Source organism: Canis lupus, chromosome 1, assembly GCF_048164855.1.
Source record: "Canis lupus baileyi chromosome 1, mCanLup2.hap1, whole genome shotgun sequence".
Lineage (NCBI taxonomy): Eukaryota > Metazoa > Chordata > Mammalia > Carnivora > Canidae > Canis > Canis lupus.
The window spans coordinates 54,741,857-54,765,180 of NC_132838.1; the positions used below are offsets into that span (position 1 = coordinate 54,741,857).

General features: G+C 41.7%; 1 protein-coding gene across 2 annotated transcripts in view; it reads right to left on the reverse strand.

Annotated features, from left to right (window-relative positions):
* Positions 1–23,324, reverse strand: part of PDE10A (phosphodiesterase 10A) — a 590,195-nt gene that overhangs the window by 393,712 nt on the left and 173,159 nt on the right. The window lies entirely within an intron of this gene.

Consider the following 23,324-nt stretch of genomic DNA (forward strand, 5'->3'; position numbering starts at 1 on the left):
GTCGAATTGTTTATTTTTTATGCCCGCATTTTTATTGTTTATTTGTCATGTGGCAAACCCTTCCTGCAGGCAGTCTGTCCAGGCGGGGATTTTCTATAACCCAGGAAATGAAGTCACCAGATGTGCGGTCTCAGCAGGGACTGCGCCTCCCCTTTCCCAGAGGAGCAGTCACTTGGGGGTATTTAAATACAGATGCAAAGATGGTGACAAATAAATGGAAATAAATGTGTTTAATAGTTTGCCAGGGCATGCAGAATCATTCCATTTATGCAGAACTTTGGAGACGTGTGAGAACGCTATGTGATTCAGGGCTCTTTTTATACAGCCGTTGAAAGATTATATAACATGCAATTTTGACTAAAAAAGATGCTAACTACTTGAGTCTTTTAAACTTTTCATTGTTTTATAATTGATTTTCTGGCTCACAAATAACACACTTGACTTCTAATTTATACTTTTAGCTAAAGCGGAAAGATATGCCTTCATATGGTTCTACGTAAAATCATGGACTTGATCGTGTGATCATTTCATCCTGTACTTGGGCTTAGAGGTTTTTCCCTCTCCATTTCCCTAGAAGATTGGGTCACATGGCACTGAAAACAAATGATATACTCTTAGAGGGGCCCGGGGGGTTCAGTGGGTCACACATCTGCCTTTGGCTCAGGGCATGATGTCAGGGTCCTGGGATCGAGCCCCACATCAGGCTCCCTGCTCAGTGAGGAGCCTGTTGGAGGATTCTCTCTCCTTTTGCACCTCCCCCTGCTTGTGCACAAACTCGTTCTCTCTCTCTTGAATGAATAAATAAAATCCTTTTTAAAAAATGACTTATTCTTAGGTTAAAAAAAGAACCCAAGAATTATGTTTATATAAATATACATTTATTTTAAAATATTTGATTGAAGTATAATATAGACTTACATACCATAAGATGCATCCTTTATTTTTAGTTTTTATTTTTTAAAGATTTTATTTATTTATTTATTTATTTATTTATTTATTTATTTGAGAGAGAGAGAGAGAGAGAGAAGAGAAGCAGAAGGAGAGACTGAATCCCAAGCAGTCTCTGCGCTGAGCATGGAGCCTGATGTGGGGCTTGATCTTACAAACTTGAGGTTGTGATTTGAGTCAAAACCAAGAGTTGGACAGTTAACCTACTGAGCCACCCAGGCACCCCATAAGGCATCCTTTAAAAGTGTACAATGCAGTGGCATTTGGATAGTCACAAGGTTGTATGACTATCACCGCCATCTACTTCCAGAACATGCATCACCCCCAAGGGAAATGCCACACCAGTAGGGATTCATTCTCTGTTCCTTCTGTCCCCAGCTCCTGGCAACCACTCACCTACTTCCTGTCACTATGGATTCGCGTCTTTCGGGCATTTCATGTAAGTGGAATCATACACCAATTAGTCATGGTGATGGGCTCCTTCCATCTGGCATAGTTCTCATAAGGTACATCCATGTTTTAGCTTGAATCAGTACTTCATTCCTTTTCATGGCTGAATAATATTCCATATTGTGTTATCTATCAGTTGATAGATATTTGGGTTGTTTCCCCTTTGGGGCTGTTATGCTATTACTCCTATCAACACTCAAATACAAGCTTTTGTGTGCATATACACTTTCAATTATCTTGGGCATAGATTTATTAGTGGCATTGGTAGGTCAGAGCACTATCTCTATGTTTAACATTTCAAGAACCTGCCGCACTGTTTTCCACAGTGGTTGCATCATTTTTACTTTCTCACCAGCAATGCACAAGGGTTTTAATTTCTCTACATCCTTGCTGACATTTGATGTCTGTATATTTTATGTCAGCCACCCTAATGGGTGTGAAGGGGTTTCTTGTGATTTTGATTTGCATTTACCTAATAACTAATGATGTTGAGCATCTTTTCATGTACTATCGGCCATTTGTATGTCTTCTTTAGAGAAATATCTACTCACTTACAACTACTAATTATTTGTCTTTTTATTGTTGAGTTGAGGAACTCTATATATTCTGGACAGTAAATTCTTACCATGTATGTGATTTGCAAATACGTTCCCCCACCTGTGGGTTGGTCTTTTCACTTTGATAGTGCCCTTTGAAGCATAAACATCTTTGATTTTGATGATGTCTGATTTACCCATTTGTTCTCTTGTTGTCTGTGCTTTCAGGGTCATACAGTTTACATCCATGTTTCTTCTAAAGGTTTTATAGTTTTAGCTCTTATGCTAAGGGCTTTGATCTATTTTGTGTTAATTTTGGTAAGTGGTGTAAGGTAGTAATTTGTTTTACGTGTGCTTCACTTAGCTCTCAAGTGTTTCTGTATTTATAGGGAAGGGGAGGATTATGCATTAATGGCATTAGAACATCTATGGAAAGAATCCTATCATGTAGTATGTCTAAGCACTTTTGAAGCTTACCATGTCATATATAAATGATACATATATAAATAATGATAATGTAGGGTAAGAAATCCAAAGAGTACTAAGGGAAAAAAGGTAGGATGTCAAGACTGTTCTCTGAAGTCACTTTTCTTTCAATGTCAGCAAAGGGCCGTTAATATACTAACTCTACCCAAGGCCATGCTGTGCCCACGTCTGAACCAGATCTGTCAATATTAAACCAGAGAAACACTGTGACCGTAATCATCTGTGTTTTTCTCACACTTTCTTCTCTTTGTCTAAAAGAAATCCAAGCAAAACACACCAGACATAGAGTTCCACAAAGTCAGAGATTCCACTCTGAGTGCAAGCAGTACAAAGAAAGCTGTAAAGTTTTTATGTGTATGTTATGTTCTGCTGCACAAGACTCTGCATGAAAATGCATCTTATTCTTCATTACACTTTAGACATTATCATAGAAACATTTCCATTCCCACTGTTTATGAAATATGTCTATTCTAGACTAATGGTGCCCAGTAGAACTTTCTATGATAATGGAAAGTTATAGATCTGTGCTGTCTGTACAGTGGTCATCTGCCATAGGTGGCTACTGAGTGCTTGAAATTGGCTCATCCAGCTGAGGAATTAAAATTTTAATGTTATCTAGTTTTAATTAAGTTTAAATAACCAGAGGTAGCTGGTGGCTGCTGTGTGGACAGCACGGCTTTCCCATCTGATAGCTCTAGTCTGCCCCAAAAAAAGAAACCCACGTGCATGAATTTTAGAGCTAGTTGGGGCAGTCTCTTGAAATTGTAACCTATTTCTAAAAAAAAAAAAAAAAAAAAGGAAAAATTCGAGATACAGCTCTTGTGCTCTTGTGGTAATTTGTATTGGTTCATTTAAACAGAGATGCATATTGTTAGAATCACTTCCTTTTTCTCTGCCAAAGGAAAGAATATATGCAGACTTCTGGCTGGATCCATCCTATATGCTGCCAAGCATGTAACTAAAATTAAGCAAAAGTTTAATTGCTAATAGTTTTTTATATATATATATATATATACCCTGTGAAAATCTTGGAAAGCATATAGTCATAGAAATCACATTCAGATAGAAATGTAAAACATTAGCAAGTTTGTGAGTAGACAGTGCCTGGTATCTAAACAAAAAGTATAACATATTTTCTAATATGGACTAGAGAAGAGAAAGGAGCCTTCATGTTCTACTATAAGGACTATCTGGCCCACTTGTTAGCATGTTAGTCTCTGCGGGTTTGTGGGCAACAGAAATATAACAAATTATTCATACGACATGCTATCTTAAGCATTGTGAGGGACTCTACAGACACAACAAACTTCTTGTAAATAAAAAGATTATCCCTAATCTATTCTGTGATTGAATTTTTCTTATAATGGAATTCCAGAAATTATTAACAGATATATTAGCATCTAAGAAAACAGTGGCTCTGCTCAAAAAGGAGTCCTGGCTATTGAGTCATCATGTTGTACACCTGTAAGTAATACGATGTCATATGTCAACTATGTCTTATAAAAATAAAAAGGAGTCCTGGCAAGATTCTAGTTTCAATCTCTATTCCTGAGGAAGCCACAGAAATGCAAACATTACAATAGAAATATTACCAAAGAAAAACAAACAAAGACAAAGCTAAATGCAGAAGCAGGAAAAAAAAAAAAAAAAAGACAGGCTTTTCATCTCGAGGCTAGGAAAGAGTTCTAGGGGGGCCCCCTCGCAGTGAATCGAAGGGCCAGATCTAATGGCGTCATATTTCTGAGTGCTCGAGGACTCAGGAATGGTCAAGTAACATCTGCTCTGTTAAAAAAGAAAGCAAACATGCAGGAAGGTGTTACATGGAAAATGGGAGTCTCCCTACCAACCCCCAATCGCCATACTCACTGCCTAGATGAAGCATTCTCCCTTGTATCCTTCCAGAATGTTCTCTGCACAGATATTTATATGTAATAGGCAACTTCTATTTCAAGAAGTTATGTAAGTTTTAAGGGCTTGAAGACATGCTCTGAATTTCCGTCCCAGAAACAATGGAGTCACTTTGGACTCCTGTTCACAGAACACACAGCCTGCCCTCTCAGGGGGCTGTCACCGTCATGGGTCCGGGCATCATCTCTGCTCGGAAGATGTTTACCAGCCGTGCAGCTGGGCTCCATACATCCTCCGTGTCCCCTCCGACATACCGATGTCACTCGGTTCTCTAACCACTTGCTGTCATGACTTCAGCACAAAGGAAGGGGAGGGTAAGGAGCAGACACCCCCCCACCCCCCCGCGCACACGGCCCAGCCCGCACGCACCCTGTGGGCCGCTGTCCCCGTCCCCTGCTAGGCAGGCCCTCCCGCCTCACCCAGGGCGCTGGCTCCCCGAGGGGCACAGCACAGGTGGCAAAATCTGATTCACAGACTGAGGTTTGCAGGGCAGGGCTCCTGTTTCATTCACATTCGGTCTCTCGTGCCCAATGCAATCACCTTGTGGCTGAAAGACAGGACCCCAAATATTTGCTGCCTCTGCATTGATGAGATTGCAGGGAACCCAGAGCCCAGGGGGGCCGCTCTGGAATGACAGAGTGAAAGAAGCAGACTCCTTCCGTGGGAGCTGCATGGGGCCGGGCTGGGGCTGGGGGGCCGGCCGTCGGAGCGCGGCCTGGTGGGCTCTGACCACGGCGGGGTGCTGGGGGGTGGCCTTGGTCCTGGACCTGAAAGTGAACCCTCGCCACTTATAAATATGTGTATTGTTGTGTTTGAAATACTTCTTTAAAAGATCCACCTTAAATATTCATATTCCTGTGAAACTAAAACAATATTTAACCCCGATAACATCTTATGTAAACAATGCGGAATGCTTTTGGGCTAACTGACAAGGCGAACAATAAAGTATTGTACGGTTTGCAGCAAGTCTGACAAGGAAACGACACACTTGGCAAGGATTCTATTTTGAGTCCCAGTGCGATGCCCCTCGGTTAGTAAATGCAATGCAGGGAGGCTACACGCTCCTTTAGGGTCCCCGGCACCCTCTGTCTGCCCTAGGAAAGCCCGAGAGCATGAGAGAAGGAGCCCAGGTGTGAGCGGGGCGTGCAAGGCCTCTGCTTCCAGGGGCTGAGCTTCCACACCATGGCTGAAGCTCTCGAGTTGGCCGGAAGCCCTTTGTCTCTGATGCTCTCCGTGACCTTCCCAGCTGCTGGTCCTTGCCCGCCCCCGGGGGGACCCACTGGGCTGCAGGGCAGCAGCCTCACCTGGGGGGACTTTCCCTTCTGGGGCTTGTGTCTTCATCTGTAAACAGGGTCCCTTCTTCCCTCTAGATTCTAATGATCATCATCATTTCTTACTACATATTTTATTTTTAAAAAATATTTCATTTATTCATAAGAGACAGAGAGAGAGGGGCAGAGACACAGGCAGAGGGAGAAGCAGGCTCCATGCAGGGAGCCTGATGTGGGACTCGATCCTGGGATTCTAGGATCACACCCTGTGGGCTGAAGGCAGGCGCTTAACCACTGAGCCACCCAGGGATCCGTCTTATTACATATTTTAAAGGGAACTTTAGTCGTGGAGGTGGGAGCAAAGGCTCTGACTCTTTCTTTAGCATAATGAGAGAGGCAGGCTTGTGCTCATTCTTGCCAGGGAGCAAGAAAATGTGTTAGAGTGAAAATCAGAAGGACGAGGTATTTCAGAAGCAGCATCATTTTAGCGTTTGGAGGTGCACTGCTTGAAATGGGCTGACACCTTCCAGCCCTTCCTCGTGCAGACGCCCCAGGAATGCATCAAGGCCCCAAACCACTCTTTTCATAGACATCGGTGGGGAAGTTCTTAATCTGCAGATACAAATTCTTTCAATAGACTAGTCCTTTTTATTTCCCTTGGTCAGATTCTTTTTTAAAATAGATTGCCAAAATGATCTGTGAAAGCATGTATCCATACTCTGAATTTTCATTTTAAATGACTGCAGGTTTAAATTAGTGAGTTTTCACTTATTTCTACTTCAACAGCACAAATGATTGTTTTAAAATATGCTCATGCATATCGGGTCTCTTCCATCTTTGGCAGAAGAAATAATCTCTCTTTTTTCCCCCCTGAAAACATCATTTCTCCTATTTGTTGGAGTAATAAATGTCGACATTATGAGTCCCCTTAGAAGTTTCCACATTTGAAATCATGTCCCGCAGAAAGTTTGCTTCTTGTTGCTATGAGAGCAATGTTTGACAAGTTGTTCTTATATTTTGTGATGACGACTTGTTTCCTATTGCTTGCTTATTTTTTCCACATTCTCAACAGTATAAACTTAAAAAAAATTAGAAAATATTTCTAATTTCCAAATTTTTATTTATTTTTCTTTCTAAGATCAAATTCTGGAAAAGTTCAGATCTTTAGGTTTAGTTATTTTGACCAAGACATAGCCAAGAACCAAGAATAAGAAAGAAAAGAGGCTTCTGCACTAAATGAGTTCCCCACTGATAAAAGGCTAGCATGGCTTCATAAGGTTATTGTCAAAATTTCCAGGTGGCAATCTATTAAGAAGCAGGGAAGATAAGAAAGGAGTGGCTTTCCAGAATTGTAACCATGGGTCAGAGCAAAAATAACTGTCAGTTTGACAATAAGTAAAACCCAGCATATCTACATATAAGAACTCACAACCACACAGGGCCATTTGCAAAAAGGAAAAACAACCCTTAGCCCCAGAAATTCTTAAAAGAAATTTTGTATTGCAACCAATCACGTGATTCAATAAGCACGTTCAACATCTTGGGTTTTTTTTCTTTTTTTAAGGTTGAGATGTGTGTTTTTTTATTTAAATTCAATTTAATTAACAAATACTATATTACTAGTTTCAGAGGTAGAATTTAGTAGAGGCATCAGAGATTTTTTTTTTTTTTTTAGATTTATTTATTTACTTGAGAGAGAAAGAGAGAGATAGAAAGCTCCAGCAAGAGCACGGGGAGGAAGAGCAGAGGGAAAGGGAAGTTCAAGTGGATTCCGAGCTGAGTGTGGAGCCTGCCATGGGGCTCGGTCTCATGACTCTGAGATCACGACCTGAGCCTAAACCAAGAGTCAGGTGCTCAACTGACTGAGCCACCCAGGCACTGCCCCAAGGTTGAGATGTGTTTAAGAGATCATTTCAGAAAGACTTCCTTCAAAACATTTTTCTTTTTAAGATTTTATTTCTTATTCATGAGAGACATACAGAGAGAGGCAGAGACACAGGCAGAGGGAGAAGCAGGCTCCCCGTGAGGAGCCTGATGTGGGACTCGATCCCAGGGCCCCAGGATCACGCCCTAGGCTGAAGGCAGATGCTCAACCGCTGAGCCACCCAGGCATCCCCCAAAACTTTTCAACTAGAAAAAGGTCTGGCAATTGTCTAGGAAATTCATTTGTGTTTAACCCCAGCATCTTTAAGAATCTCCAATGAGAGGTCTTTCAAACTTAAACGCTATCTCCCTCTGAAAGCCAAACAGAAAAACAAACAATAAGAATACTAAAGTATAACGTCAGTGAAAAGTGACAGAACTTCTAAAAGTGTAAATGTGAGATGAATGTGATGTGAACATGATTATTTTTAACTTTTGTTCTTTCTGTGCCTTTCAATTCCACTTTGAAAGCAACTAATAAATAGCAAGACTCTTGGGAGTAGCCTTGCAATAGTAGAAATTACAGATACTTACGTTTCAAAAGAATGCTAAGGCGAAAAAGCAAATGGTAGGGACATAGAGCGATAATCATGTGGTTTTTTAAAAAATATTTTATTTATTTATTCATGAGAGACACAGAGAGAGAGAGAGAGAGAGAGAGAGAGAGGCAGAGACACAGGCAGAGGGAGAAGCAGGCTCCATGCAGGGAGCCCAACGTGGGACTTGATCCTGAGTCTCCAGGATCACACCCTGGGCTGAAGGCGGCGCTAAACCACTGAGCCAATTGGGCTGCCCTAATCACGTGTTTTTATGTGTATTTTAAAAGCACACATAAAAGACTCCATATTGCTCTTGAATATATATATATATATATATATATATATATATATATATATATATAGAGAGAGAGAGAGAGAGAGAGAGAGAAGTCAAATAAATGGCCTGGAAATGAGCACACCGGGTTCCTGAGTGCCACTGCTTCTGGGACTCAGGATCAGGAAGGGCTTCCGATGTTACTGATAATCTTTGCTTCTCCTGAAAGAAGAGATCATAACTTGGAAGCTGATGTGACACAACTAGAACTCTCCATTCTGGAGGGTTGGAATACAGGTCTATGTGTTCATTATTTACTTTGATTTCACTTTATTTTTTTAGTTTATTTTTGGTTGTGTGTTTCTTAAATATATATATTTTTAAAAATTTTATTTATTTATTCATGGGAGACAGAGAGAGAAAGAGAGGCAGGCAGAAGGAGAAGCAGGCTCCATGCAGGGAGCCCGATGTGGGACTTGATCCCAGGTCTCCAGGATCACGCCCTGAGCCGAAGGCAGGCACTAAACTGCTAAGCCATCCGGGCTGCCCTGTTTCTTAAATATTTCTACAAGAATTCCCAGAGAGCTCACCAGAGTGAAAGCGCTAGCGCCGGGCAATGACCTTAAGGTCTTTGAGGGGCCAGTGACTTTACATGGGGTGTCCTTCTGAATCGCCATGCAAAAGGGAGCCCTGGAGAGCAGCAAAGTTCCACCCTGCGGAACGCTGTTAGACGGGGCGGCCAGTGATCTGATGGCTCTTACTGGCCATCCTGTAAAACAGTCCACGTTCTAGCAAACAGCTAGATTGGATTCCCAGCGAGCCAAGTGAAAAAAAAAAATTGCTCCTAGTTTATCTCAGTCGTTTTATCAAGACAGTGGGGAAAACAAAAGCCAACCCTTCAAAAATACGTCAGAGGAGTGGCCTGTTGCTACAACAAGAAGCCGGTGTGGCCCTGTCTGCTGGGAAGCAGACGCCAGGTAGTCCCAGCCTCTCCAGACTCGGGGCGTCTGTCTTCCTACCGCCTCCGAAGGCCCTCGCTGCTCAGTCTGCACAATGGCATCCACCAAACACTTCCTTAGCAACCCGTCTCACACCCTGACTTTGAAATCATCCGCTATTTTGGCAACAGGATGAATATTTGCTGTTCGTGAACTTTTAAAAGGTCATCGGTGGAAAACAAGCCTGTTTCCTTTGACTCACCCCCTCCTCTATTCATGAAACCTACTCACCTCACTGCAGACAAGACCTAATACTTGAGTAAAAAATAATGCACTTTTTGCATTTTTAAAATGGGAATATAACATTTTTATTTGGGGGGATATTTAAAAAAAAGTCGTAGTGTTGATGGCGCACATTTTATTACCCGATTGCTGAGTGACAGAAAGAATAAAACACTGAAAGCAAATCATTTTGTCTAAACAGTTTTAAACTTCTGTGGTTTCTCCTTTCATGCCAATTATTAAAGTATACTTGTAAATCTCATAGTTTGCAAAAAAAAAAAAACCAAAAAAACCAAAGTAATTGATATTCAACTTTTAACTAGTACTAGAATTTAAGACTTACACCAGATTTTCAGCAAGAAGTGACCAATGATTGTATTACTTCCAGAAAAGGACTGTTTCATATTCTTTTTTTTTTTTTTTTTCTTTTAAGTAGGCTCCATGCTCAGCACAGAGCCCAACCCGGGTCCTGAACCCACGGCCCTGAGATCAAGGCCTGAGCTGAGACCAAGAGTCCAACACCCAGCCAACTGAACCACCCAGGAGCCCCCAGGATGATTTCGTATTTTTGCAAAACTCATTTGATAACAAATTCAATCCACTTCCACACTGCCAAAGTCTTCAAACAATTTTACCAGGTATATTTGAGAAGAAGAAGGAGAGATTTGCTAATAGTATTAAACTGCTTTATCAATTAATTATTTGCAAAACATCTTATGTGATGAGAAAAAAAATACCAAAATTGTTTTTTATCAAAGATTTTTAGCTGTGAAATTTACACTAATTATAAACTTACTTTTAGATTGATCCTCATTAATTCTATAAATCAAGTACCTTTTTCTTATTAATTATGCATATGTACAATACACATTTAAACTTCTCTAAAGTATAAAAAGACTATAAAAATAAGACAACCTGTAAAATAAGAACACCTGTAAAATATCTCTGTGTTAGTGAATCACAGCAATGTCCACATAGACCCAAGAAGTTCAGAAGCTGGGGGGCACCTTGCTGGCTCAGCTGGAAGAGCATGTGATTCTTGACCTTGGGGTTGTAAGTTTAAGCACCACGTTGGGTATAGAGATTAATTAAATGAATAAAACTTAAAAAAAAAAAGGATGTTCAGAAGTTGATATAATCATGGGTCATTTTGGGGCACCTGAGTGGCTCAGTGGCTGAGCATCTGCCTTCAGCTTAGGTCATGATCCTGGGATCCTGGGATCAAGTCCTGCATCAGGCTCCCCACGGGGAGCCTGCTTCTCCTTCTGCCTATATCTCTGTCTCTCTGTCTCTCTCTCTCTCTCTCTGTGTCTTTCATGAATAAATAAATAAAATCTTTAAAAAAATCATGGGTCACTTTTGCTCACTTCTATGAAAGCATACTACTGCAGTGAAACAGAGCAGGCAAAGGAATGTTTCATAAATAATTGTTTTCACCCTAACTCCTTATAAAACAAGGAGTTATTTTTTAATATGCATGTTATCATTGTTACTAGTAATTGACCTTAATAGTGGCAGTCATCGCGTTACATTTTGTGAGTTCTCTCCAGTTCACAAGGCCTTTCCATGAACTGTCATTCGAAAAGGTCCTCTGCCCTCCCCCTCTCTCCCTCCCTCCTACCAGGGCCTAGTTTCCTGCTCTGAAAGCATCAGGTGGCTGGTCCCCGACCCCGTGAGAAACTCACAGGCCAGTCAGCAGCATGGAGAGGGCTTCACAGAGCAGGGAGCTTATGTGGCAGAGAAGGGGAAACAGGCCCAGAGCTGGAGAACAGCCTGAAGCCTCAAGTTGGATCCCGTCAGCACCAGGACCTACACCATCGCCCGGCTGCTTTTCTCTCCAGGTGTGGGTGCCTGTCTCGAAGTCAACCAGATATCTCTGTGCTTCTTTCTCTCATTCTCTTCACTTTACAAATAAGGAGATGAGGGCATGGCACATGGGGGGTGGTACCTTCCAAACACGTATTAATGTCCTGCTGGTCCCTCATTTCCTGAAGGGCACTGTGTGGCCCCCTCCCGGAGAGACCTCTGACCTCAGCTTCCCTCCGCAGGACCGGCTCCTGGGGGGCCTGGGTGGAGCACTTGCTGGAAAGTGGCCTGGGTTGCATTTGAAGAGCGAGAAAGCTTTTTCCCCCAGAGTGTGTACGTTATTTATTTGCAGTGGCACTAGAGAAGCACACATGGGGTCATGGCTTTCGGGGGACACTGTAAGCTGGTGTTGTCCTAAGGCAGGAGCTCCTAGGGCTGCGGTTTTTCTGCAAGACCCTTCCTGAGACTGGCTGTGACAAGGCACACACAAAACCAATGACAGTTTAGCCCAAGAGAATGCAGCCAGGATCTCATCTTTGTGATTGGTGGCGCTCTGTTTCTAGGAAGGGTGGACCGGGACTCTGAGTGATTCCTGGCAAGCTGGAGAAGCTGGTGGACTTTCTACTGGACGGAGGGGTAAGTGCCCTCCTGCTCTCTAGGCCCAGAAAGCACCAGATGTGCGAAAACTACCACGTAGCCAAATAGGTAAGTTCGAAGGGGTGACTGCCTCCCCTCAGGGCTGTTTGCAATTCAGTTTTTTGTTATGTAGCATTTTAAAAAAAAGATTTTATTTATTTATTCATGAGAAACACAGAGAGAAAGGCAGAGACACAGGCAGAGGGAGAAGCAGGCTCCATGCAGGGAGCCCGATGTGGGACTCGATCCTAGGACCCTGGGATCATGACCTGAGCCAAAGGCAGACGCTTAACCACTGAGCCACCCAGGTGCCCCTGTTATGTAGCATTTAATACACACAAAAGAACATATGAACTAAGCCTAGAGCTTTGTGATCAAGTGTGATGCTAAACTGGCTGCTGTGAATCAACCATCAAGTATAGGATGGGGACAGGAATGTTGGCAGAGTCACTGCAGCCACGGCCCGTGCCTCCCGGCCTGTCTGCCTTCTCCCTGCCAGAGGACCTCAGGTTTTAAAATGTGTGTTAATTATTACCTCCTCAAAAAATAAAACTAAGTAAAAAAGAAAGTTTTGTCACATATGTATGCATGTCTTGAATGCTGTGCTGTTTAGCTCTGCTTGGTTTGGGGTCTAAAGGAAAAATGTCACCATACGGAAAGCAATGTTGTGCAATATGCTTGTTTTCACTCAGAATTGTGTTTCTAAGATTCCCGCGTGTTACAGCGTGAAGAAGCGGCCGCCGTTTCCACTCTGTATAATGTTTTGTGAACAGAACAGTTTTCATTCACCCATGCTCCTGCTGAGGAACTGCTGGGCTGTCTCCAGATCTGCTGTGCACACCCCGGAGCGGGATTCCCGGCGAGCAGGTGCAGGGGTATCTCTGGGGAGCACACCCAGGAGGGGAGGTGCTGCCTGCGGAGCGGAAGATCCGCTTCAGTTAAGACTATCCCACTGTGCTCCAGAGCTCGGGCCAATTTTTTCTTCAACCAATAGTGTATGAGGATTTCCATTGATCTATATCCTTGCCCGTGCTTTAAGATTTTCGTCAAACTGGTAGATATAAATTAAATCTCATTCACATTTGTCTGATTCCTAATGATGCTGGGCCTCTTTTCATATTTTTATTTTTTAATTTAATTTTATTTTTTAAACAGCAGGTTTATTGAGATGTAATTTATATTCCATAAAATTCACCCTTCTAGAGTGAAACTAGACTAGAAACTTGGCAGTTTCTAGTATAGTCACACGGTTGTACAACCATCACTACTATTTGAAAAGAAATCCTATACCCGTTAGCAATCATTTCCCATTTCCCCCTCCCTCCGGTCCCTGGCAAACACTCTATGTATTGATCTGTCTGGACGTTTCATATAAATGAAATCATATAATATATAAATCATATAATCTGTGATCTTTTATGACTGGCTTCTTCATGTAGCCTGATGTTCAAAAGCTGGTCTATGTGGACCATCGTACTCCACTGCTTATTGCCAATATTCTGTGGTATGGACATGTCCCATTCTGCTCATTCACTCATTGGACTGTCTTCACTTTTTGATTTTGATGAATAATGTTGTATGAACATTATGTACAAGCTTTCGTGCAGCTGTATGTTCTCATTTTCCCTGGGTATAAACCAAAGAGTGGAATCGCAGGGTCATATGGCACCTCTGTGCTGGACCTTTGGAGGAATGGCCAAACTGTTTCCAAAAGTGGCTGCATCACTTTGCATGCCTCCAGCAGTGTACAAGAGCTCCAATTTCTCCACCTCTTTATCAGTACTTAGTATTACTCTTCTGCTTTATCTTCCCTAGTGAGTATGAAATGGTATTCCACAGGGATTTTGTTTCCCACTTCCCTGATGACTAATGAGGTAGAGAATCCCTTTGCGTGCTTATGGACAGTCTATAGAACTTCATTATGGAAATGTCTATTTAAATGTTTTGCCTATTTTTAATTGGGCTGCTTGTCTTTTTTTAAATTTTATTTTTATTGATCACTTGGGTTTCTTCTACGAATTTCCTGATTCTATTTTCACCCGTCAATGGGATGATCAACTTTTAAAATTGATTTTCAGAGTCCTTTGTATCCTCTAGATACTAATCTTTTGTGGACCACTGGAGTTGCCAGCGCCTTGTCCCAATGTGCGCCTCACACTTGCTCTTCACCCCATCTTTTGATGAGCAGGTTCTCCCTGTGGTAATGTAGCCACACCTTATTTGTGCTTTCTTTTGTGAGTGATGCATTTAGTCTTTGTTGAAGATCACCTCCCCTTCCCAGAGCCAGAAAGACATTTTCTTATCTTTTTGAAGTTTTAAAATCTTGCCTTTCACACAGGAGCCCTTAATCCATCAGGGATTCATGATGTGAGGCTGTGAGGTAAGGATCAGGTTTTTACTTTCTTCATGTGCAACAAAGTTCCCAAACCATCTCCTGAATGGCTTCTCCTTTTTCAAGTGATACGCAAGGATCTTTTTCAGTGTAGCAGAAAAGATGTCATGTTTGGCTCACAAGAAAGGAAAGAAATTCTGTAGGGATGACTGTGTGTGTGTGTGTGTGTGTGTGTGTGTAAATAAAGGTTATTTTTTCAGGGGAAAGGGAAACTCCTTTTATCCCCAAAGTCACACGTTTCAGCAGTTTCTAACTAAATCTACTTCAAGTCAAGTTGCTGAGTGTGGTATTTGTTTCTGATTGCAGTAGAACACTGACTCAATTCCTTCTCCAATAACTATATTTTAATGACCAGTAAAAGAACCACATGATTTGTTTGGACTGTTTGGGGGTGGTGGCTATAAAGTTAATTCATTTTATTTATTTATTTTTGCATTTCCTGGAATTTACAGTACAGAGCCTGACATCAGGCGAACTGGCGGACAAAGCTCTGAACACCTAGCAGACCTGACCTTAGTTTTCACCGTCAGGTTGCGGTCTGGGCGTATAGCCCATAGGTGTCCCTTTCACCACCTGCCTGCTGCCTCCCGTCCTTTCCTACATGGCCATAGCAAGCTCCTTCTCCAATTTGCTAAGAAGGGAGTATTTTCTACCCTGCAATCACGGCCGCCCATTCACACCACAGGGGATGCTCACAGAGCACCTGCTGTGTGCCATGCCACGCTGGTCTCCTCAAGGACACAAAGCTTAACGAGGTCATTTTCTGCTGACTTCCCTTGCATCACCTCCTCTTCTAGAACTGACATCACTGATTCTCACCACCCCTCTCCGCCCTCGTCCGCACACTGTGACACTCTCCCCAGGGCGCTGCCAATTTTCCACCCCCGTCTAGGATGAGGTCAGGGCCTTCCTTGGGGTTTCTCTTCTTACTGACATCTTCCTGAGCTGCAGCATCATTGCATTTTCTCACTGATGAATCGACACTATAACACCAAATCAGGGATTTTTAAAAACTCGTAGGAACTTCATCCTGGTAATCCAAATATACTGCCTTGGATGTCTGTATAAGCACCTGGGCCAACACCAACCCCAGCATTCAGACTCAGCATATTCTCAATTCACCTAACCATCTGGGCCCCCTGCTTTGTAAGGCATCATGCCTACCAAATCTGCTCTTGGGTTCAGTTGACAAATAGAGATATCTTAGGTGATGGGAATGCACCACTCGTCCAGGACAGAGAGATGGACAACCTGTTCAAGGGTATGGCTGGATGGATGTCTAAACTCTTAGCAGGGGTGGGGGTGTGTGTGGGATTCACTGACAATGTCTCGGAAGTGAGCTGGACTTGGCATGGCAGAGAGGAAGGGTGTATTCCATAGAGAGGGTAACACAGAAGCATGGGAAAGAAGAGAAACACATCCTGGTAACCGTAGACAGCTTCAAATTGTTCCAGAGCTTCTCTACCACCTCTTCTGAAACTTAACTCCTTCTTTTATCTTCTCCCTCTTGCGTCCACACCTCTCTTCTACTGGCGCATTCTTTCTAGTCTATGAGGATTTCAAGGTCTCTAATGTTCTAGATATCATGTCAGCTCTGTTGAGGGTCTGAAGAGGTCACTACCTCTACCTCGCTGCCCTCACTGTCTCCCCAGCTTGGCTGTCGGCTGGAGAAACTACTGCCCACCTTAAAGGCCATTAGGGTTCCCCTCAGTAACAAATGTGAAGGCTTGTTTTATGTGGTGTTTCTGTGCTGCTTGGAAGCTCTTCATTTTGTTTCCACAAAACTGGCATTATTTGAGAATACTCCAATCTCTCCAATTCTCCATTTCCTCATCGCACCTTCAAAAACAGATGTTCCTCTACAGTGTGTTTTCCAACCTCTGCCTTTCTCTGCTTACTCTTTTTGGGTGAATTTTATCTGTTCTCACAGCATCAGCTCCATGAGTCTACCCATGACACCAAGTAATTTATTTTTTCTCCCCACGTTCTCACCTCTCTGACCAAGTCCCAAATTTTCATCCCCATCTGGAAACCCCAATAACACCTCGAATACAAGATTCTAAATTGTACATGTGATTTGTGTCCTGTAAGTGGCTCTGTCCTTCCAGGATAATAGCCTTAGAAATTAGTTTTGAATCTAAAGTCTTCCTCACCCTCTGACTTGGTCCATCACCAAATCCAGACTTTCTTCCTGCTGTAATGTCACTCCCACGCATTCCCTCCTGTCTAGTCTCATTTCCACCTTCCCAATTCAGACATGTACTCCAATGTATCTGCAGCGGGCCCTCTCTGGTCCATTCCATTATATTCAACGCTACCAGATTTCTTTCCTAAAGTACTACCAAGGCTCTCTTGTTCATAAGCTTCAGGAGGAAGCCTCCACAGTCTTAGCAAACCCACACTAATGGCCTTCTGTCCATCGTTTGTCAAACTCAACCTTATAACTGTGCATTTTGGACAACTTGCTCTTTTAGAAGATTTACTTTTATTGTTTCCCTCTTTTTTTTTTTTTTTTGTTTCCCTCTTTTTTTTCAGGGTATCACTTATGCTTGGGATGCCTTTCATATCATTATCACTTATCAGTCAAAAAAATTTAAAGTGACTGCTATCTGTAAGTTATTGTATATGGTCTTGGGTAAAGATAAATTCAAAGTCTTAGCTGACAAAGATGAAACTTACAACCAATATAACATAGTTGTAGAAAAGTCATTGCTTTTAAGTCCTGACAGTTTCCACCTCCTAAAAAGAAGGAATAAACACAAATCCCCTTATCTCTTTTACTAAATGCAGCTATAAAACCAGGACAAACTGAATGGAGAAACTATCTGAGGTCTCTGAAAATTATACAATACAGGTGGATTGGGAGAAAAGACCAGGATTTGAAGACCTCTGAAGAGGCAGTGAGCTTACCCTTTCCCCCACTTGTATTCCCTGTTTCAATACAACACACTTGATACATAGACGAAGGTGTTTTGTGCCGGGTACATGATCAGCTTCACAGAGGGAGCACCAGGAGTCCCAGGGCTCTGGCTATGGGAGTGGGAAATCCTAATATGCTGAGAGACTGTGGAAATCACATTGTTTTTCCCCTCTCTGCTCCCCGTGCCCCAGACCCCAATCTAATGGTGCCAGTGGTGGTAACAGAATAACAAGTCATCAAGAGCCCCTGGGAGTCAAAACTCTGAGGGCTAAGATTTCCCCTGAAATCAGTAGAGCCATGGTCCCAAGAGAAGGGTGCAAATGTCCCCTGCCTTTTGCTCTCTCCATCTCTTTACTGCTTGGCCCACATGAGAAGAAATGTGCAAGTTACAATCCAAAACTACTCAGTACACAAAACCCAGGAAATCTCAACTTGTATGGGAAAAGGCGGTCAACCAATGCCAAAGCAGGAACGACACAGAAGTCACTATCCAAAGATGTCAGATGACCCAGGGATATGTCTATTACACAGAGAGGATCTGGAAGACACAGGGAATTTTTAATTTAACTTGTAAAGGAAGTTCCATGCTGGCGGAATACATGCCTTTCCTTGGGACAGGTGCCCATTTTTGCCTCAAGTCTGAATGTTCTACTTTCTTTTCCATCTTCTCCCCATATTCCATTATTCCCTTCTCAGGTCATTCACATTTGGACCTCTAAGTAGTGCAAGTTTGCATTCAAGTGTGATGAGCCTTGAGCTCTCCTAAGAAAACTAAAATTTAACAAATGATAAAAATAATCATGTCTAGTAATTTTTTGGCTTAAACATTTGGCATAAAATGCAATAAAATACAGTAGTCTTTAATATCCAAAAAGGCCAGTCACTTTCTTTGAAATGTAATTGAAAATTTCCATGCGTACAGAATCCCAATATGTAAAGTAATTAATAGAGATGCTGAATTGAGTAAAGTGGCAAAAATGAGTTTATAACAATTCTCCCCATGACAAACCAAAATGAGTATATCATAAGAGAACAATTAATCAATCCCTAGTGTGATTAATTTGTAATGCTGAGCTTTCTGGGTGATACATCAGAGCCTGTGTTCTATAAAACAGGAATACACATAAAAGCAACAAATGAAAATGGTTAAGTAAAGAAGGATAGTCATATAGATGTCCAGCATGTGCCTCTTCAGACCTTGGATTCCTAGGACTACTGAAAGTAAAACTGGGAGCTGCTCAGTGAGCTGGATGTTTAACAATGCCCATGCTAGAAGAAAGCATTATCTACAAGAATTTATTTGGACCATCTTTGTGGTCTTTCTAGTTGCCAAATCCTCACAATAAATAACTATTGAGCTCATAGTGTGTACAAGGTATAACACTGTGCATCATCTTCCTGATGGTTGGATTTGCCTGAGGTCTTAGAATCTCTTCTGTTGTACTTAATATAATTTCTGACTGTGAATGTGTCTCTACTCAACGTTTGTCTCATTATTTTTCCTTCTTTCTTTCTTTCTTTCTTTCTTTCTTTCTTTCTTTTTCTTTCTCTTTCTTTCTTTCTTTCTTTCTTTCTTTCCTTCCTTCCTTCCTTCCTTCCTTCCTTCCTTCCTTCCTTCCTTCCTTCCTTCTTTCTTTTCTAGAGAAGGGAGACGAGGGGCAGAAGAAGAAGGAGAGAGAAACAACCTTGTGATCATGACCTGAGTTGAAATCAAGAGCTGGAAGGGCTTAATTGACTGAGCCACCCGGGCGCCCTGATGATTTAACTTTCTGCATCCATTTGGCATCTGACCACTGGCTGGTTCAGCTCTGGTTTAGGTTTGCTCTTCCTTATTTGTTGCATTCAGCCCCAAGTCTGGGTGTTCATAAATGAACCAAAGGGCAAAGAGATATAAAGGCAAGAAATGATATTATCTCTTCAGGGGTTAATGTGGTAGAGGAAATAAAGTAGACACACATTAACTATTACATTATGGTAAGAGCCTGTGGTTGGCAGAATAATGCCTGTCTGCCAAGATGGCCACATTCTAATCTCTGGAACCTGTGAGTGTTTCCTTCCTTGGCAACAGGATATGCGAAGATATGATTAAGTTAAGGCCCTTGAGACAGGGTGATTATCCTGAATTATCCAGATGGGCCCAATGGAATCACAAAACTCCTCAAAAGTGAAGGATGATGTCAGAAAAGGAAACAGAGGGAGGGAACCCTGGGTCGCGCAGCAGTTTGGTGCCTGCCTTTGGCCCAGGGTGCGATCCTGGAGACCCGGGATCGAATCCCACATCGGGCTCTCAGTGCATGGAGCCTGCTTCTCCCTCTGCCTGTGTCTCTGCCTCTCTCTCTCTATCTGTGTGTGACTATCATAAATAAATTTTTAAAAATTTAAAAAAAAAAGAAACAGAGGAAGATGTGATCCAGAAGAGGAGATTAGGGTGCTTTTAGACAGGACATTGCTTCTTTGAAGATGGAGGAAGGAGCCACAAGCCAAGGAAAGCAGGTGGTCTTTAAAAACTCAAAAAGCCAAGGAAACCAATTTTCCTCTAGGGCCTCCAGAAGGAACACAATCTGCTAATACCCTGATTTTAACCCAGTAGACCTGGGTTGGACTTTTAATTCACAGAACTGTAAGATAATAAATTTATATTGTCTAAAGCCACCCAATTTCTAGTTCTTTGTTACATCAGCCATAGGAAAATAATAGAATGTTCCAAATATTAAGAGCAGAAAATTTCAGATAGAGGAGAAAGACTCAGAAAGACTCAGAGTATGGGATGAAGGTCATTGATATGTTGCCTAACCTAAGTATAATCTGAAATTTCTTTTTTCTTTAAATCTGAAAGTTCTAATTAAAGTCTGTTCACCTTGAAGTCTTTAAACCAAAAGTTTCTTAATTCAAAATCTAATCACAAAGTTAGCATATAGCTCAGTAAAAGGACTAAGTCATGTGAATTGCTGACAAGTTAATTGTCCTTGGGGATTTTACTGTCATCCTCCTCATGAATTTGATTTATTGCTTCAGCGAAATCATATTACTAATTTAAGACTGCCTCACAGGCATTGCCAGAGACATCCCACCTTACTTCAATTTACAAAAATTTATTTGGCCCTCCTAACTGAAAACCACTCTCTAACCTAGTCAGAGGGTCCAAACCAAGGCCAAGGTGTGGGAAATCCGATTAAGTGTATTACAAACTGCCTAAAAATGGTTGAGACCATTTTGGTTGAGCCAGGGGCAGATCCGATGTGTAGAAGTGTTGCAGTCTGAGTTGGAGATCAATATGGTTTCCCTATTTTTCATTTGACCTTCAGAGATGAACACTCAACTCAATTATCCAACCCTCCCCTGACATTCCTGTGGAACTTGGACCTCCGCTAACTCAATTCATCATATTTCCCCCTGGGTCTACGTATAATGTAGTATCCATCCTAAATGAATTTTGAAACTAACATGCCTATTCAGAAGAACATCAAGAACTACCTTGTACTGTGTGTCCAGTGACGTACTTACTGGTTCAACAGAACAGCTCTTGCAGATGCATCGTGACATAATTCGCATTCATCATGAGGAGCAGGAAATCACATGGTCACATTCCAAAAGTCAAGTTCAATTTCTGCGTAGGGATTATGCACCATTTTTAAGATGCTCTTGAATACAGAGAGAAGAAGAAAGTGATCTATACAAATCTAGACTTTTATCCTGCTTTCATACCACTGCAGTTCCTTAACACTTATTTGGTAGTGCTCTCCGATATTCTACACATGCTTTCCTGCCTTATAAATTAGTAAGTATATGACTTACATATTCTATAAAAGTTTGTAGTTCTCCAAAGCAGTGACCATTTTACAGCTGCCTAGCGATCTGGAATAATGTTTGAAATATCTTATTTGGTTAGCATGTGTTTGTTGAGTTGATGCTCTGTCTGAAACCCATTACTGAAGAGATTAAAGTCATCAAAGAAAGGGCCTTATCCCATTTGTCCAGCTGCACATACCCAGGGAGCTGTTACAGAATGTAATGGAAATGACTAGCACAGCCATAATTTTAGTCATGATTTCTTAACATATGTCTCATTAGCCGCACTAGGATGCATCCTCATTAAAGGTTGGGATCAGGTCTTTTAGATTTTTATCCTCCACCACAGCATGTAGTGTGGCTCACTTTTACTCATCCATGCCATTTCTACAGAATGAATGAATAAAATAAGATACAGTAATGTATGCATTTCTGCATACAGAAGAAGGAGGCTACTTCCTCAGACTGAGGCTTTTTAATAGTTTGGTGATTCTGTTTTTTTTTGTTTGTTTGTTTGTTTTTTTGTTTTTTTTTTTTTGGTGATTCTGTTTTAAGCATGGTTTCCAGAGTGCCAACAGGCATGGATCACAGAAGAGAAGATTATTTTCAAGAGGGAAAGAATAAGGTCCTGGTAGGATTATTGCTTTAGAGAAATCTCACACTGAGAACTAAATAGAACGCATGCTGTACAAAGCCATGGCTGGATGTAGATAGGCCAGTTTAAGGCGCCTGAGCACACATAGGTGGGGGGCCAGGAGGAATGGAAAAACCCATCTAGCTCAACCTCATTCATTTGAGAGAAGAGGTAATTTGAGTAAAGGAGGTGGAGTGACTTGTCAACTTCAAACTGCTAGTTATCTTGAATGTGGAGCAACCCGGGTCAGATGACATGAGATGAGTGGACTGAAGTCAGGAGAAAGCAAAAGAGGCCTTGAAGTGGGCAGGTGTATCTTCATTTGACTCATGATGTTCCATTTCAAAGTTCAGTGCAGGTCTGCCCATTGACCCTCTTGGCTACTTATCAATAACCCACCTCATATGTCTGGAATCTTCCTGAAATCTTCTCTTCTCTTTTCTACTTTTCTACATTAACTTCCTGCTTGTTCACTTACTACATTAGTCTTTCTTTTGACAATTAAATCCTTTCTTCTCATTACTAATTTTAGCCCTTTCCACAAAGAAAAATAAGTTAGGACAATTGAAGACATTTAAATAATTCAAACTTCAAGCTTTGAATGTGATAAAATATAAAATAGCCAATAAAACCACTCATATTGTTCCTATTTTTAATAGTTCAATGTAAACAAGAGCAAACAATACCATATCGCTTACTTAAACGGGCACTTGAAAATTACCATTCGAAGAGTCATCAGCTCACATGTCTCCAATAATCTTGCTATTATTTTATTCTCTCCCACATAGGCCACACTAGCTGGCTAAAGGGGGAAGGGGATCACGGTGGATATGGGGATAGTCAGAGGCATCGGGACAAGGTAGATTGAATTTGAGGTGGGAAAATGTACAGAGAAGATGGGATGAACAGAAGTAGAGGAGACTGCCAGGATAAGATTGCTTTCATCAGTTAGGTCCCATTAACACAGATCTAACAAGATAACAGATCTGGGCACGGGCTTTTCAGTACCAGGGAGAGTTCCTGGTCAATTGGTAACTGTGGGGAAGAAGCGAATGTGACCTTTTACCCCCCAGAAATCCCAAAGGCCCTCTTTCATTATGATGAGTCCTAAAGTCAAAAGAGTAGGACAGATTATCATCTAAATACCAAGATTTAAAATTTGGTGGAAGAATTCAGCCTTCTTGTAAACTGCAAAGAAACAAATTCCTTCATCTCTGCCTTAACTTTCACAAGTTCCATGGCACTGGACAATTGATGCAACTATCAGACCCCAGTCTCCTAATCTGTAGAGTGGGCACACCATACTTATCTTGTAGGATTGCCATGAGAGTGGAGGGTGGTTATTTACATTAATGCCTAACACGCTGTTGACCATATACCAGCTCCTCTGTAAATACTAGTAGTCAGTCTCCCTCTCTCTGCCTCCCCCCCCCCATCTCTTTGTCATCCACTTCTTTTCTAAATCAGAGGCAGAAATTCTGATAAAGCAGTGACTTTAAGATTAGCTTACTCTTTGATTCAATAGTTATATCTAGTTGATAAAGTGTATATTGTAACTCAAGAGATTTCTTGATTAGCATCATAGATACCCT